This window comes from Oncorhynchus masou, chromosome 16 (assembly GCF_036934945.1).
Source record: "Oncorhynchus masou masou isolate Uvic2021 chromosome 16, UVic_Omas_1.1, whole genome shotgun sequence".
Classification (NCBI taxonomy): Eukaryota; Metazoa; Chordata; class Actinopteri; order Salmoniformes; family Salmonidae; genus Oncorhynchus; species Oncorhynchus masou.
In genome coordinates, this window is record NC_088227.1 from 36651397 (window position 1) to 36666396 (window position 15000).

General features: G+C 43.4%; 1 protein-coding gene across 1 annotated transcript in view; it reads left to right on the forward strand.

Annotated features, from left to right (window-relative positions):
* LOC135557918 (forkhead box protein N3-like) overlaps window positions 1-15000 on the forward strand; it is a 122774-nt gene that overhangs the window by 148 nt on the left and 107626 nt on the right. The window contains exon 1 of the mRNA XM_064991624.1: window positions 1-117. This exon is cut by the window's left edge and continues 148 nt beyond it. The gene's annotated coding sequence lies outside the window, so the exon portion shown is untranslated. The remainder of the gene's footprint in view (window positions 118-15000) is intronic.

Here is a 15000-nt window from a genome sequence, read left to right on the forward strand (position 1 = left end):
GATCATCGGCGGGAACTGACATTACAGACCAGGAGAGGAGAGGAGAGGAGAGGGAGAACTATTGGAGAGGAGAGGAGGAAAGGAAGGGGCTCGTCTGCACAACAGAAGATTTCTAAGGTGACTTTATGTCTCTTTTCAATAGCTGGATGTGGTGGGATGTGGAGGGAAGTGTGTCTGTGTGTGGAAAGAGATCTTTTAGCTTCCAGAAGAGGTTGAGTGTTGACATGTGCTGCATCGCTGCACTTCTAAGTAGAGAGAAAGAGAGGAAAAGAAACAGAGTGTGTGTGTGTTTTTTCCCAGTGTGTTTTACAGTGAGACAGAGAGAGGGAGAGTGTTATGTGGCTGTTTTGAAGGGAGGGTTAACCTTTTACTGCAGTGGGATAAGTCAGGCTCACACAGAGTGTTTCCTGGAAGTCTAAAACAAATCTACTTTAAAACAAATGTATACACCTCACACACAAGGGCTTCAGAAAAAGAAGACACCTGTCAGATATGAAGTTAAAATGTATTACATCTTGAGTTTGCAGACTGAAATATAACAAAACCATTTGATATAGAAACACAGGATTTTCATCATTGAAAAAATTTAATTATGCAAAATATGAATAACATTCCACCCATGAGGCAACGAGGTCATTTGACTGCAGGAAAGGGGTACATGGAAATCTATCTTGACAGTTGTTGACTGAAATGAAAGGGTTCAGAGAAGTGTACACTTCTAAGGGAATAGGGAGATCCCGTCCACTCTGAAGATGACTCATGTTAGAAGTAGAGATCAAGGGAGGGAGAGATGGAGAGAGAGAGAGAGCAAGAGAGAGAAAGATAGATAGAGAACGAGAGAGAGAGAGAGACAGAGAGAAACAGAGACACAGAGAGAGAGAGAGAGAGAGAGAGAGAGAGACAGAGAGAGAGAGAGAGACAGAGAGAGAGAGAGAGACACAGAGACACAGAGACACAGAGAGAGAGAGAGAGAGAGAGAGACAGAGAGAGAGAGAGAGAGAGAGAATATCTCAATCAATTCCCAACTTCTGTGCATTTACTAATGACATATTCTGGGTGAGGGAGAAACTAGCCTGAGGGACATCCCGTGACCATTAATTCCCTGTAGCGTTCACATTGTATTTAGCTGGCAGTTATACACAGTGTAACCATCATCCAGGTTGTCTTTTTATCATCTTATTTAAGTATTTATCAACCCGACGATTCCCCAATACAACAGCAGTAGTACAGTACCTGTACACATCATTATATGGACTATTAATATTACTACTGAAATAAACTGTATCTCCTCTTTGCATTGTACTGTATTTACTGAAATGCCATACGAATAAACTGCTTTGGCAATATCTACAAATTGTATTTCATACCAATAAAGCAATCTAAATTTGAGAGAGAGAGAGAGATTTGAAGTGAGAGAGAGAGGTATGAAGAGAGAAAGAGAGAGAGAGAGATATGAAGAGAGAGAGAGAGGTATGAAGAGAGAGAGAGAGAGAGAGGTATGGAGAGAGAGAGAGAGAGGGAGAGAGAGAGAGAGAGGTATGGAGAGAGAGAGAGAGAGAGAGAGAGAGAGATATGAAGAGAGAGAGAGAGAGGTTTGGGTTGTTAATATACAGTTCAATATGTCAGAGGATAAAGAGAGAATAGAGAGAGAGAGAGGAAGAGAAATAGAGCGAGAGAGAGAGAGAAAGAAAGAAAGAAAGAAAGAAAGAAAGAAAGAAAGAAAGAAAGAGGGAGAGAGAGAGAGAGATAAAGCCCTTGAATTGAATTGAATTGAGAGAGAGAGAGAGAGAGAGAGAGAGAGAGAGAGAGAGAGAGAGAGAGAGAGAGAGAGAGAGAGAGAGAGAGAGAGAGAGGGGAAGAGGGAGGGATGTTTAGGTTGTTACTATACAGTACAGTGTTTCCAAGGATAGAGAGAGGAGAGTCATTTGGCCCCTGGCTTTCCATAAATAACAAAACACAAGAAAATGGTGCCATCTGGTTTGATCGGACACTTTTTTTAAATTTTGGCCTAAAATGACACCCAATTCTAACTGCCTATAGCTCAGCACTTGAAGCAAGGATATGCATTTTCTTGGTACCAATTGAAACGAAACACTTTGAAGTTTGTGGAAATGTGAAAGGAATGTAGGATAATACATTTACACATTAGATCTGGTAAAAGATAATAAAAAAAGTTAATTTGTATTTTTTTACCATCATCTTTGAAATGCAAGATAAAGGCCATAATGTATTATTCCAGTCCAGGTGCAATTTAGATTTTGGCCACAAGACGGCAGCAGTGTATGTGCAAAGGTTTATACTTATCCAATGAACCATTGCATATCTGTTCAAAATTTGGTATCAAGTCTGCCCAAATGTGCCTAATTTGTTTATTAATATCTTTTCAAGTTCAAAATTGTGAACTTTCCTTCAACAATAGCATGGTATTATTTTGCTGTAATAGCTACTGTAAATTGCACAGTGCAGTTAGATTAACAAGAAGTTAAGCTTTCTGCCCATATCAAATACAGTGGGGCAAAACCTTGTGAAGACGTACAGAAAACATTTGACCTCTGTCATTGCCAACAAAGGGTATATAACAAACTATTGAGAAAAACTTTTGTTATTGACCAAATACTTATTTTCCACCATAATTTGCAAATAAATTCATTAAAAATCCTACAATGTGATTTTCTGGATTTTTTTTCTCATTTTGCCTGTCATAGTTGAAGTGTACCTATGATGAAAATTACAGGCCTCTCATCTTTTTTAAGTGGGAGAACTTGCACAATTGGTGGCTGACTAAATACTTTTTTGCCCCACTGTATGTTTATGTAAATAATACATTTTCTTGCTAATCGCATTTGCCTACGTTAGCTCAACCGTCCCGCAGGGGACCCACCGATCCTAAATAAGTTTTATATTAGACATTTGAAATGATTTACACATTTACTTTGGACACTGAAGTATATTTAAAACCAAATACTTTTAGAGTTTTACTGAAGTATAACTTTACTGGATGACTTTCACTTTTACTTGAGTCATTTTCTATTAAGATATCTTTACTTTACTCAAGTTTGACAGTTGAGTACTTTTTCCACCACTGTGTGTGAGTGTGTGTGTGTGTGTGTGTGTGTGTGTGTGTGTGTGTGTGTGTGTGTGTGTGTGTGTGTGTGTGTGTGTGTGAGTGTGTGTGTGTGCATGTGTTTGTGACAAACAGGTTGAGAGAGTCAGATCTGTTCAGACACACAGCAACAGTGGAAATAGTGGGAAAGGCTGAGCACGAGCAGATCACACACCCACCCGAACACACACACACACACACACACACACTCTAACACACACACACACACACTGCCCACACACTCTAACACACACACACACACACTGCCCACACACTCTAACACACACACACACTGCTCACACGCGCTAACACATACACACTCTGACACACTCTGACACACTCTGACACACACACACACACACACACACACACACACACACACTGCCCACACACTCTAACACACACACACACACACTGCCCACACACTCTAACACACACACACACTGCTCACACGCGCTAACACATACACACTCTGACACACTCTGACACACTCTGACACACACACACACACACACACACACACACACACACACACACTGCCCACACACTCTAACACACACACACACTGCTCACACGCGCTAACACATACACACTCTGACACACTCTGACACACTCTGACACACACACACACACACACACACACAAACACACACACACACACACACACACACACACACACACACACACACACACACACACACACTGCTCACACACGCTAACACACTCACACTGCTCACACACATACACATCTTCTGCCAGCCGAACAGCTGTGTATGTGTGTTTCATGAGAGTGAACGAGTCTGTAATTATCGGGTGTGTTTCATGTGTGTGTTTTCGCCAGTGAACATCTCTGTAAGTAAACATGTTAGCATTTCAAGGTAAGTCTCTGTGTGTGTGTTACATGTCTGTCAGTAAGCCCGTGTCAGATACATTTGATTTGATTGCAACAGTGTTTGTTTTTCTATTATTGTAGGGTATGTGTGTTACATCTCTCTATGTGTGTTACATCTATATCTGTGTGTTACATCTCTCTGTGTGAGTTACATCTATATCTGTGTGTTACATCTCTCTGTGTGAGTTACATCTATATCTGTGTGTTACATCTCTACCTATGTGTTACATCTCTATCTGTGTGTTACATCTCAAACTGTGCATTACATCTCTGCATGTTACACATCTCTATCTGTGTGTGTGTTACATCTCTATCTGTGTTTGTTACATCTCTGTCTGTCTGTGTGTTACATCTCCATCTGTGTGTTTCATCTCTGTCTCTGTGTGTGTTACATCTATATCTGTGTGTGTTACATCTCTATCTGTGTGTGATACATCTCTATCTGTGTGTGTTACATCTCTATCTGTATGTTACATCTCTGACTGTCTGTGTGTTACATCTCCATCTGTGTGTTTCATCTCTGTCTCTGTGTGTGTTACATCTATATCTGTGTGTGTTACATCTCTATCTCTGTGTGTGTTACATCTCTATCTGTGTGTGTTACATCTCTGTGTGTGTTACATCTCTATCTGTGTGTCTTACATATCTGTGTGTGTTACATCTCTATATCTGCGTGTGTGTTACATCTCTATCTGTGTGTGTTACATCTCTGTGTGTGTTACATCTCTATCTGTGTGTGTTACATATCTGTGTGTGTTACATCTCTATCTGTGTGTTACATCTCTATCTGTGTGTGTTACATCTCTATATGTGTGTGTGTTACATCTCTATCTGTGTGTGTTACATCTCTATCTGTGTGTGTTACATCTCTATCTGTGTGTGTTACATGTCACGCCTTGGTCTTAGTATTTTGTGTTTTAGTTTATTTGTTGGTCAGGCCAGGGTGTGACATGGGTTTATGTTGTGTTTCGTATTGGGGTTTTTGTTGGTATTGGGATTTGCGGCTGAGTAGGGGTGTTGCATAGGTTTGGCTGCCTGAGGCCAGGTGATTCTCGTTGTCTCTGATTGGGAACCGTATTTAGGTAGCCTGGGTTTCACTTTGTATTTCGTGGGTGATTGTTCCTGTCTCTGTGTAGTTTCACCAGATAGGCTGTAATTAGATTTCACGTTCCGTTTTGTTGTTTTGTATTTTGTAATATTTATTTTATGTATCGCGATCCTTCATTAAAGATCATGAGTAACCACCACGCTGCATTTCGGTCCGACTCTCTTTTGACAAACGAAGAGCGCCGTTACAGTTACATCTCTATATGTATGTGTGATACATCTCTTTCTCTGTGTGTGTTACATCTCTGTCTGTGTGTGTTACATCTCTATATGTGTGTTACATCTCTGTGTGTGATACATCTCTTTCTCTGTGTGTGTTATATCTCTATCTGAGTGTTTTATCTCTATCTGTATGTGTGTTACATCTCTATCTGTGTGTTTCATCTCTGTCTCTGTGTGCTACATCTCTATCTGTGTATATTACATCTCTGTGTGTGTTACATTGCTCTGTGTGTTACATCTCTATCTGTGTGTGTTACATCTCTGTGTGTGTTACATCTCTATCTGTGTGTGTTACATCTCTATCTGTGTGTGTTACATCTCTATCTGTGTGTTACATCTCTATCTCTGTGTTACATCTCTATCTGTGTGTTACAGCTCTATCTCTGTGTGTTACATCTCTATCTGTGTGTGTTTCATCTCTATATCTGGGTGTGTTACATCTCTATATGTGTGTGTTTCATCTCTGTGTGTGTTACATCTCTATCGGTGTGTGATACATCTCTTTCTCTGTGTGTTACGTCTCTATCTGTGTGTGTTACATCTCTATCTGTGTGTGTTACATCTCTATATGTGTGTGTGATACATATCTTTCTCTGTGTGTGTTACATCTCTGTCTGTGTGTGTTACATCTCTATCTGTGTGTTACATCTCTGTGTGTGTTACATCTCAGTCTCTGTGTGTGATACATCTCTTTCTCTGTGTGTGTGTTACATCTCTGTCTCTGTGTGTGATACATCTCTTTCTCTGTGTGTGTGTTACATATCTGTCTCTGTGTCTGTTACATCTTTATCTGTGTGTGTTACATCTCTGTCTGTGTGTTTCAGCTCTACCTGTGTGTGTGTTACATCTCTATCTGTGTGTTACATCTCTGTCTCTGTGTGTGTTACATCTCTGTCTGTGTATGTGTGTTATTAAATCTCTATCTATGTATCTGTCTGTGTGTTATTAAATCTCTATCTATGTATCTGTCTGTGTGTTATTAAATCTCTATCTATGTATCTGTATGTGTGTTATTAAATCTCTACCTATGTATCTGTCTGTGTGTGTGTGTTATTAAATCTCTATCTATGTATCTGTCTGTGTGTTATTAAATCTCTATCTATGTATCTGTGTGTGTGTTATTAAATCTCTATCTATGTATCTGTCTGTGTGATATTAAATCTCTATCTATGTATCTGTCTGTGTGTTATTAAATCTCTATCCATGTATTTATCTGTGTGTTATTAAATCTCTAACTATGTATCTGTCTGTGTGTTATTACATCTCTATCTATGTATCTGTCTGTGTGTTATTAAATCTCTATCTATGTATCTCTCTGTGTGTTATTAAATCTCTATCTATGTATCTGTCTGTGTGTTATTAAATCTCTATCCATGTATTTATCTGTGTGTTATTAAATCTCTAACTATGTATCTGTCTGTGTGTTATTAAATCTCTATCTATGTATCTGTCTGTGTGTTATTAAATATCTATCTATGTATCTGTCTGTGTGTTATTAAATCTCTATCCATGTATCTGTCTGTGTGTTATTAAATCTCTATCTATGTATCTCTCTGTGTGTTATTAAATCTCTATCTATGTATCTGTCTGTGTGTTATTAAATCTCTATCTATGTATCTCTCTGTGTGTTATTAAATATCTATCTATGTATCTGTCTGTGTGTTATTAAATCTCTATCCATGTATCTGTCTGTGTGTTATTAAATCTCTATCTATGTATCTCTCTGTGTGTTATTAAATCTCTATCTATGTATCTGTCTGTGTGTTATTAAATCTCTATCTATGTATCTCTCTGTGTGTTATTAAATCTCTATCTATGTATCTGTCTGTGTGTTATTAAATCTCTATCCATGTACCTGTCTGTGTGTGTAACTGTATATGCACGGCAGTGCAGGGACTGTTCACTTGTCAGATAGTGTATCTATTTCCATTTCTGTCTTCGTGTCTGTGGTCTGTGTACGTGATTGGTCAGCTATTTTTATATCTCCATGACCCTATGTGTTTGAGTGAGAGAGAAAGAGAAAGAGAGAGAGAGAGAGAGAGAGAGAGAGAGAGAGAGAGAGAGAGAGAGAGAGAGAGAGAGAGAGAGAGAGAGAGAGAGAGACAGAGAGAGTGAGAGAGAGAGAGAGAGAGAGAGAGAGAGAGAGAGAGAGAGAGAGACAGAGAGAGTGAGAGAGAGAGAGAGAGACAGAGAGAGTGAGAGAGAGAGAGAGAGAGAGAGAGAGTGAGAGAGAGAGAGAGAGAGAGAGAGAGAGAGACAGAGAGAGGGAGAGAGAGAGAGAGTGAGAGAGAGAGAGAGAGAGAGAGAGAGAGAGAGAGAGAGAGAGAGAGAGAGAGAACCTGTGACGATCTTATCAGGAGCTTTCAGTGTGGTAGTCCATTCATAATTCACTCGCCCCACAGCATCGTTCATTCAGATATTGTCCCCCGTGGCTGTGTTCACTCAGGATCTCACCCTCACATCTCCCGAACTCAGTCAGGACTGTGACACCTGTAACTGACATACCACCAACATCAATATACTCTTGATGCAAAAATGTGACATGTCCTTTTTTAGTTGAATTAAACCTTAATTTATCCCAGATAAAACATGTGATTGTCTTGATCTAGGATAGACAGATAATGCACAGCTAATATTGGTCCTCTTGGTTTCCAGCAGTGGTCTGCTTTTGTCCATGTTGACGTATCCAGTCCTCTGTAGTCTGGACATGAGAGTGAAGGGCAAGTCAATGTCATAAAGACCACTTTAAACCGCAAGGGTCAATAGCGACTTTAGATTTTACACAGAGGTCAGCACTGAAAAAGGCAATATTTCTCTCTTCGAGCTAATTCACATAACCCTCCTCCCTCCTTACTCCCCTCCTCCCTCCCTCCCCCTCCTCCCTCCTCACTCCCCCTCCTCCCTCCCTTTTCTCCCTACCCGTCCTCCCTCCTTACTCCCCCTCCTCCCTCGCCTTCCTCCCTCCCCTCCCTCCTTACTCCCCCTCCTACCTCCCTTTCCTCCTTCTCCCTCCTCCCTCCTTACTCCCCCTCCTCCCTCCTCCCTCCCCCTCCTTACTCCCCCTCCCCCTCCCCTTCCTCCTTCATCCTCCTCCCTCCTTACTCCCCCTCCTCCCTCCTTACTCCCCCTCCTACCTCCCCTTCATTCCTCCCTCCCCCTCCTTACTCTCCTCCTCCCTCCTCCCTCCTCCCTCCCCATTCCTCCTTTCTCCTCCCTCCCTCCTAATTGTCATTGACTGGCCACCTTACTGTGCCCAAATTGAGTCATTGCCTACAGTACCGCGAGCCCGACTCAATTGGCCCCGCTCACGCAATTTAAAAAGAGCCAGCGTGTGTGTGTGTGTGTGTGTATGTGTGTGTGTATGTGTGTGTGTGTGTGTGTGTGTGTGTGTGTGTGTGTGTGTGTGTGTGTGTGTGTGTGTGTGTGTGTGTGTGTGTGCGTGCGTGCGTGCGTGCGTGCGTGCGTGTGCGTGTGCGTGTGCGTGTGTGTTCTCGCTAGCTCACTGTCTATAAAGCCACCAGCTTAGGTCAAAATAGAGCATATAAATGAGCAACGTTTTAGTATTTCAGGGAGTTGCTGTCATTGCTGTTGGTTGCTGATAGATTTGAAAGCCTAGCTGGCAGTGCGGTGGGTGTGTCTAGCTTTTCATGACACAGTAAAAGAGGGAAGAGAGTCTTGTTGAAGGTGAGCAGTTGATGATAGAATGGTAAAGGGTTCAGACCAAAGCAGTGTGTTTTGCACTGAATATTATGTGTGTGTGTGTGAGGGGGCGGGTGTTGTGTGTGTGTGTTTGTGTGTTGTGTGTGTGTGTGTGTGTGTGTGTGTGTGTGTGTGTGTATGCGTGCTTGGTTACGTGCATGGTGGAGGTATGCCGTGACGCTGCGCTGGTTGCTAAGCGGAGCAGGGACGTGGGTGAAAAGTGGAAGGATTTCCTGTTGACAGGAACGTTTGTTTATGCGGGGAGCGCCATGCCGAGGGGAAGTGTGTGTTGTGTTCTCTGTGTGTTGTGTGTTCTGTGTGTGTGTGTGTTGCTTGGTGAATGAACACACACACACATAAAAAGAACACACACAAACAGAGTACACAACACACTTTCCCTCGGCATGGTGCTCCCTGCATAAACAAACGTTCCCTTCGACAGGAAATCCTTCCACCCACGTCCCTGCTTCGCTTAGCAACCAGCACAGCGTCACGGCATACCTCACACACACACACACACACACACACACACACACACACACACACACACACACACACACACACACACACACACACACACACACACACACACACACACACACACACACACACACACACACACACACACACCCTCTAGTGTTGAATATTTTCTTTGGCTTGCATAACGCCCTGGTCGGTGTAATTTGGATGTTCTGTACTTCTTGATGTACCTCGTGGCACTTCCCCCCCAAACCCCCCATGACGTTATCCCCATAGCACGGACTTGCTCTCTCCTGCCTCTCTCTCTCTCCCCTCTTCTCCCTCCGTCTGTCTCTCCATTCGCTGATGTCATGCCTGTTTTATAGTGTCCCACACGTGAGGACTGCCATATGATCTCACCACCGGCCTGGCTCCCACTATAGTTACCTCATTCACATTACGTGAACGGGAGGGGTGACGTCAGCCCCTCTGGCTAGCTACAGTGATGTCATAGTTGGAAGGAGCCATACAAAGGCATGGCAGTCAGCTAGCAAGAGGAGAGGAGAGGTTTATATAATGTGTTTACCTCGGTTCTCTGCTCTTTACAGTAGACACTGTTATCAGGGGCATTAATGACACACTTTGGGGTATCGTTTTCAACTCAACACTTGGTTTCACATTAAGTTGAGAGTTTGGGGGTTGGGGAATTACTCTCAATTACTCTTACTTGCTTTATCTTGGCCAGGTTGCAATTGTAAATGAGAACTTGTTCTCAACTTGCCTACCTGGTTAAATAAAGGTGAAATAAAATAAATAAATATCAAATTCGTAGATTGAGTTATGGATGTTAGAATTGACAGGCCAGGAGATCAATATATTTTGAAACTATACATTGTTTGTTTACAAAGACATCTATGGGATTATCATTAATGTCACATATTACATATTTAAGTCTCTGAAGGGACTGGTAGAGTCTGGTAGATTCTGGTGGAGTCTGGTAGATTCTGGTGGAGTCTGGTAGATTCTGGTAGAGTCTGGTAGAGACTGGTGTAATGGCCTTCTGCTCTGATGTTAGAAGGAATATTTTACCTCTACAGAGTCCTTTATAGCCCACTGTATAGCCCACTTTATAGCCCTCTGTATAGCCCACTGTTAAGCAGCCACTGTATAGCCCATTGAATAGCCCAACAAATAGCCCACTATATAGCCCAATGTTAAGCAGCCACTGTATAGCCCACTGAATAACCCACTGTATAGTTACTGTATAGTCCAATGTTAAGCAGCCACTGTATAGCCCACTGAATAACCCACTGTATAGTTACTGTATAGCCCACTGTATAGCCCACTGTATAACCCACTGTATAGTTACTGCATAGCCAACTATATAGTAACTGTATTGCCCATTGTATAGTTACTGTATAGCCCACTGTACAGTTACTGTATAGTTACTGTATAGTTACTCTATAGTTACTGTCAGGACCCGGTTACGAACCTGGGTCTCTGGAGTGAGAAACAGTCACTTAACCAACTGAGCCACGAATAGTCAGCAGAACCCAGAAGATGAGGCAGACACAGCAGTACCTAAGACGGTGTATTTAATAAAGTAAAAAGGAGAAGTCCTTCAATACAAAAATGGCAAATCCAAGAGGTGGTAGGAATAGCACAAAAAAGCCTCAAGAGATACTCAAAAACAAAAACAGAATTCCACAAGAGCATCCACCGGAATCGACAAGAATACACAGAACACTAGGGCTGGGTGCTAACATACAAACACAGAGCACAGAACTGAGGGAAACTAAGGGTTTAAATACAATCAGGGGAAACGAGGCACAGGTGCAAATAATAATGGGGAACAAGGGAAAAAACATAAGGTCAAAAAGCACAATGGGGGCATCTAGTGACCAAAACCCGGAACACCCCTGGCCAAATCCTGACAGAATCCCCCTAGGAACGGCTCCTGACGTTCCTACCAGCTCTCTCAGGGTGGAGGGCCCTGAACTGACGAATGAGGTCAGGGTCCAGGATGTCTTTGGCAGGAACCCAGGAGCGCTCCTCGGGACCGTAGCCTTCCCAGTCCACCAGATACTGCCAGGACCGCTGCACCCGGCGGGAATCCAGTATCCGATGGACGGTATAAGCCGGCTGGCCTCCAATGACACGAGGCGGAGGGGAGGTCTGTCTGCCGGGACAAGGGGAGAAAAAACAACAGGTTTTAACAATGAAATGTGAAATGTGGGATTAATCTTAAGGGATCTGGGTAAGTGTAGGCGATAAGAAACTGGGTTAACTCTCCTGGCAACCTTGAAGGGACTGATGTATTTTTGGGACAGCTTGCGAGACTCCACCCGTAGAGGTAAGTCTCTTGTGGAGAGCCAGACTCTCTGGCCGGGGCACAGGGTAGGCCCGGGACGGCGACGTCTGTTGGCTTGTTGTTGGTACCTCTGTGAGGAACGCATAAGATTAAGACGGGTCTTCCTCCACATAAGCCGACAGCGTCTGACGAACTTCAAGGCTGAAGGCACTCTGAACTCTGCCTCCTGGTCCGGGAACAATGGAGGAGCATAGCCAAACTGACACTCGTGCGGGGACATACCAGTGGAGGAGGAGCGCAAGGTGTTGTGCGCGTATTCGGCCCAAACAATAAAGGATGACCATGTGGATGGGTTGTCACGAGTCATACATCGGAGGGTGGTTTCCAGCTCTTGATTCATCCTCTCTGTTTGGCCGTTGGACTCCGGATGGTACCCTGAAGATAGACTAGCAGAAGCCCCCATGAGTTGGCAGAAGGCCTTCCAAAACCTTGAGGCGAACTGGGGACCTCTGTCAGAAACCATATCTTGAGGAATGCCGAAGACTCGGAACACATGATTAATTACCAACTCAGCCGTTTCCTTGGCAGAAGGTAACTTAGTCAGAGGGACGAACCTGGCCGCCTTTGAAAACCTGTCGATTATGACTAGGATAGTAGTATTGCCATGGGATGGAGGAAGTCCAGTAATAAAGTCCAATGAGATATGGGACCAGGGTCTGTGGGGAACAGGTAAAGGGTGAAGGAGTCCTTGAGGGCGGAGGTGAGAAGATTTGCCCTGGCAGCACACGGGACAGGCATTGACGAAAGTGGCAACGTCTTCTCTTATGGTAGGCCACCAGAACTTACGCTGGATGAACTCCAAGGTGCGACCTACGCCCGGATGACAGGTGACGCGAGAGGAGTGCCCCCACAGAAGGACCTGAGTCCTCACTGCCTTGGGGACAAACAACCGATTGGCAGGACCTCCTTTCGGGTCCGGTTCGCTAGCTTGAGCACGTCTCACGGTATCCTCAACCTGCCACGAGATCGGAGCCACAATCTTAGCAGCAGGAAGGACAGGCATGTCCGTGTCATCTCGAATGGCAGGAGCGTAGACTCGGGACAGGGCATCCGGTTTGAGATTCTTCGACCCGGGCCGATAGGTGAGGATAAACTGGAATCGATTGAAGAAAAGAGACCATCTAGCTTGTCTAGAGTTCAACCACTTCGCCTGCTGGATATACTCCAGATTTTTGTGGTCCGTAAGCACTTGAAACGGGTGAGAAGCCGCCTCGAGCCAGTGTCTCCATTCCTTCAATGCCATCTTAACCGCTAGGAGTTCACGATCCCCCACATCGTTGTTCCTCTCAGTCGGGGTAAGCCGGTGTGAGAATGAGAAGAAAGCGCACAGATGAAGCTTCTTGTCTTCACCCCTCTGAGACAGGACAGCTCCAACACCAACCTCTGATGCGTCTACCTCCACCACAAATGGTTCATCCGTAGTCGGTAGTATCAGGATGGGAGCAGAGAGAACACGCTGCTTGAGTCCTTGGAAGGCCGTCTCAGCTTCTCTTCCCCACAAAAACCTTGCATTGCCACCCTTGGTTAAAGCTGAGAGAGGGGCTGACACCAAGCTGAAGTTCTTGATGAACTTGCGGTAAAAGTTTGTGAAGCCCAGGAAACGCTGAACTTCCTTAACGGATTTGGGGGTGGGCCAATCCGCTACCGCCCCTACCTTCCTGGGGTCCATTTGGACTCGACCGGGTTCCACTACAAATCCCAGGAATTGTACTCGGGATGAATGGAATTCACATTTTTCCGGCTTAACGTACAGATGGCTGTCCAGGAGGAGCACAATGGGGGCATCTAGTGACCAAAACCCGGAACAACCCTGGCCAAATCCTGACAGTTACTGTATAGTTATTCTATAGCCCACTGTATAGTTACTGTATAGTTACTGTATAGCCCACTGTATTGTTACTGTATAACCCACTGTATAGTTACTGTATAGTTACTGTATAGCCCACTGTATAGTTACTGTATAACCCAATGTATAGCCCACTGTATAGTTACTGTATAGTTACTGTATAGCCCACTGTATAGTTACTGTATAGTCCACTGTATAGCCCACTGTATAGTTACTGTATAGCCCACTGTATAGTTACTGTATAGTCCACTGTATAGTTAATTACTGTATAGCCCACTGTATAGCCCACTGCAGAGTTACTGTATAGTCCACTGTATAGCCCACTGTATAGTTACTGTATAGCCCACTGTATAGTTACTGTATAGCCCACTGTATAGTTACTGTATAGCCTACTGTATGGTTACTGTATAGCCCACTGTATAGTTACTGTATGGCAAACTGTATAGTTACTGTATAGACCACTGTATAGACCACTGTATAGTTACTCTATAGTTACTGTATAGCCCACTGTATAGTTACTGTATAGTTACTCTATAGCCCACTGTATAGTTACTGTATAGTTACTGATTAGTTCACTGTATAGTTACTGTATAGCCCACTGTATAGTTACTGTATAGCCCACTGTATAGTTACTGTATAGCCCACTGTATAGTTACTGTATAACCCACTGTATAGCCCACTGTATAGTTACTGTATAGTTACTGTATAGCCCACTGTATAGTTACTGTATAGTCCACTGTATAGCCCACTGTATAGTTACTGTATAGCCCACTGTATAGTTACTGTATAGCCCACTGTATAGTTACTGTATAGCCCACTGTATAGTTACTGTATAGTTACTGTATAGCCCACTGTATAGTTACTGTATAGTACACTGTATAGCCCACTGTATAGTTACTGTATAGTTACTGTATAGCCCACTGTATAGTTACTGTATAGCCCACTGTATAATTACTGTATAGCTACTGTATAGCCCACTGTATAGTTACTGTATAGCCCACTGTATAGTTACTGTATAGCTACTGTATAGCCCACTGTATAGTTACTGTATAGCCCACTGTATAGTTACTGTATAGCCCACTGTATAGTTACTGTATAGTTACTGTATAGCCCACTGTATAGTTACTGTATAGCCCACTGTATAGTTACTGTATAGCCCACTGTATAGTTACTGTATAGCCCACTGTATAGTTACTGTATAGCCCACTGTATAGTTACTGTATAGCCCACTGTATAGTTACTGTATAGCCCACTGTATAGCCCACTGTATAGTTACTGTATAGTTACTGCATAGCCCACTG